Here is a 3,879-nt window from a genome sequence, read left to right as displayed (position 1 = left end):
GGAAAAATTCTCTTAATATAAAAAAAAGAAAAAAGAAAGCTAAACTTCTCACCTCTACTCCCAGTATTCATCATTTCTTAGTTCTGCTCTAGGACCTTACTCATTCTTCCAAATATAAAAACTTTTATCCTTGGTATTTCCCTCTCCACTGATATGCATCTTTAGGCATGCTCAGGTCTACCCAGTTTGTCAAAACTTTTCCATTTTAGCAGTTAGACCCTCCTTGATGTTTGCTATCCTTTAATAATAACTAGTTTTACAATTTTAACTTTTATGAGATTTAATCACTCCCACAAAACTCAAATTGGGCAAGTTAGGTGCGCTGTCATTAGAGGAGATATGCCTGCTCCAACAACTTTTTGCATTCTCATGAACTGGAATCATGGATTTTCAATTCATTAAAAATGAAATAAAAATGGCATGCTATTAAACCTTTACATTATCAAAAGAGCTAAATACAAACATTAAAATTATTTTATATGTAAAAGATATAGGACAAACTTTCAAAAGGTTTTTTAATGTGTGAAAGTTTACCTTAGATGACAATTTTAGTAAAGTATACGCACATGTCACTTTTCCTCTCTGGTCTCCACCTGTTAAACCAAAGTTTAGACTACATTAGATGGTAGAGGGGTTCCTTCCAATTCTCAAATCATGTGATCCTTTCCAAATATAACATTACTATTCTGTCATCTACTGAGGTTTGATGGATGGGGTAGACTAGTGAATTAAAATTGATTTGAAAGTGGGAAAAGTTTGGAGCAATCACTTTATAGAATGAGAATCAGGACCGCCATTTTCCTTCTATTTATTATGCCTAGTGATGTACTGGAGTTAGCTTGTACTGGCTTGGGAGAAGTGATCATTAAATTCTCAGTGTGAACAATTACAAGCAGAAATGAGAAAACTGTAAATCAAGGCCTGGTTTATTTTTTATATGTCTACATGCAAGAAAGTGATGGAAAAAAGCTTAATAATGCAGTCTAAGCTTACCAGTGTGTCATGTAGCCATATATTCTTTCCAGAGAGCTAGTTGTAAAATATTTACCAGCATGTTCCTGCTTTCATCCATTCCCAATATGTGCAAAGTATTAGAACCTACCCGTAGGCACCAAGAGATGTTCTATTGCTCAAAAGGAAATATGAATGACCAATTCCCTATAAAAAAGATAGGGCATCCTCATTATGAAGAGAACTGCCAAGATAAGCATTTAGGGCTTGCTATTTTATAAAGCTATCATCTTAATTGGCAAGACTCACAGAATAATGCTATGTTTTGCTAGTGCTGTCCCCAAATCTGTGAGGCATTTTGCAAGTCTAATCCCTGCTTCTGTCTAGGGATGGCAGAATTGAACAAACCCTTAAATGCAAGGCCCTGTGATAAGCAATGGAGATACAAGAAAAAAAAATAATTCTTGGCCTAAAGAATCTTACATTTTAATGGGAATGGAAAGGGAGAAACAAATGCATGTACTATTATATATTTCAAGTAATTAAAGTGCTGTACCTCTGTGATGGGGATTTTCTAGGTATCTCAGAGGTTATTTCAAGTAGTCTACAACCTGGTTCTGAGCATGTTACCCAAGATCAGATGTCGGTGTGGGACAATCAAGTTTTTTTTTCCTTCATGCTTTTTTGCAAAGCAGTAGTAGTATTGTCTGCAAATGTGATCAACAGACCTTCTCATTTGAGTTGATGCTGAACCCTAAGGATTTGGGACTTTCCTATCCAACCTGTTAACATACCCTCCTTTATAAATTGTCTCCCCCTTTAGTATATTAACTCCTTGATATAAGAAACTTTTATTTTTATCCTAAGTAACTAGCTTAGTGGTAGGAACCTAGTAAGTGTGAACCATTTTATTTTCTTTTTGCTATGTTCAGGGAAAATTTTTCATTGTTTCTGAACATGATTCATGACTTTTGTATTCCTGGAACTGTCTGCAGATTTTAGGACTATAATTATATAACTTTAAAAAAAATAGCAGAACTGATGGAAATTTTAAGTGAATGGTAATTATCTTGATATCTCTGAAAACTAAGTACATCTTTATGTTTATTAGAAATATTTTGGTGTGCCTAATTCAGAAGTTGAAAAGGCTCGTTTAAACAAAATCTTAAAAACTGCAATGTAATCTTTTAAGTTAGTAAATCTTAGGATCAAGTGTTTGTTGGCACCAAATTCACTATGGCTGTTCATAAAAAAATTATAGAATATTAGGGGGCAGCTGGGTAGCTCAGTGGAGTGAGAGTCGGGCCTAGAGACGGGAGGTCCTGGGTTCAAACCCGGCCTCAGCCACTTCCCAGCTGTGTGACCCTGGGCAAGTCACTTGACCCCCATTGCCCACCCTTACCAATCTTCTACCTATGAGACAATACACCAAAGTACAAGGGTTAAAAATTAAAAAAAAATTATAGAATATTAGAGTTGGAAAAGACTTTAGCAATCATCTAGTCTCATTTTGCATAGAAGAAAATGGGTTCAGAGAAATATTTACCAAGATCACAGAATGAATTAGTGGCTCAGTCAGAATCAAGATTTTCATCATCTATTCTAATTCAATCCAATAGTGCCTTGCCAGAGGTCACGGAAGTACTCCTGAAGCTCAATGCTTGAGTAGTTAAGTACCTAGCTCTGGGTCACATGGTCAGTATGTGTCAGAAGGCAATACCTAAATCTAGGTTTTCTTGGCTTCTCTGAGGCCCAAAGTCTCTTGTGTAAAAATAAAAAAATACAAAATAACTTGGGGCTGGGCAGTTAGCAGCTTGGGGGGGGGGGGAGTGTAGGAAGTGGCATCTGAATTGAGCTAGGATGCAAACCATGCAAAGTTGGATGATTAGAATTCTCTCTCATGTCCTGGCTGAGCCACCTAACTACCTACCTAGGCCAGGCCACTGACCCTCTCTAGGTCCCAATTTGTTTCTCTACAAAAAGAGGTAGTTGGACAGGGTCAGATATTGTAGATGTCTCTCCCCAAGGTTGAAAGGATTAAACAATTTAAAAGATCTTCCTTCCCTAATACTACAAAAGCAACCTCAGAAAAGTCACTCAACAACCCTCAGCCTACCTTTGTTCATGTATAAAAGGAGAATGATAACACCTACTACTCTGAAGATAAAGTAGCAAGGAAGAAAATAGCAGGGGAGGTGAAGCCCTTTCAGTGAGGTATAAGTTCATCTACAGCATTTGAAACAAGCTAGGTAATCACCTAAATGCTGGGTTAAGTGCATTTAACTCCCAAGTGAAACCAGCTAACTCTTACAGACTTTAAATTGCAGATGTTGTCACTCCATACTCAAACTCTGAAAGATACTAAAGTGGTTTGCCATTTCCTTCTCCAAATCATTTTACAGATGAGGAAACTGAGGCAGACAGTTAAATGACTTTAGTCTGAGGCCACATTTGAACTCAGATCTTCCTGACTGGGGCCAGCACTCTATCCACTGCCCCATATAGCTGCTCCTTACAAAGGGATTACATTATGAAAAAAATGGATAAAGATAATTTAAGGCCGATTGTGAAAATTAGCATTAAAAGCCTCGTTATTAGCCTCTATCAGCCAGGGTCCTTTAGTTCCTACACAGGGTTAAAAGAATGCTCGGTGACGGATGGCGGGGGTGGGGGGGCGGTTAGGATTTGGGCTTTGTTGCCCCTTCACTGGAGGGCGCACGCAGCCTTCAAACATATTCGAGGTTTAGCTACCTTCCCCGGCTCCAGCGCCCCCCGCCCCCCACCGCCCACTAACTTCCGGTAGCGGAGCCGCTACCAACCAGCAGCTCGCTCTGCCGAGACCGCCGGCACGGAGCACGCGCGCGCCTATTCGAACCCCGCATCGCCCCTGCTACTATCTCCCCTCCCCCCCTTCTTACCCCCTCCCAC

The sequence above is a fragment of the Gracilinanus agilis genome, chromosome 1 (genome assembly GCF_016433145.1).
Source record: "Gracilinanus agilis isolate LMUSP501 chromosome 1, AgileGrace, whole genome shotgun sequence".
Lineage (NCBI taxonomy): Eukaryota > Metazoa > Chordata > Mammalia > Didelphimorphia > Didelphidae > Gracilinanus > Gracilinanus agilis.
This window is presented reverse-complemented; position numbering follows the sequence as displayed.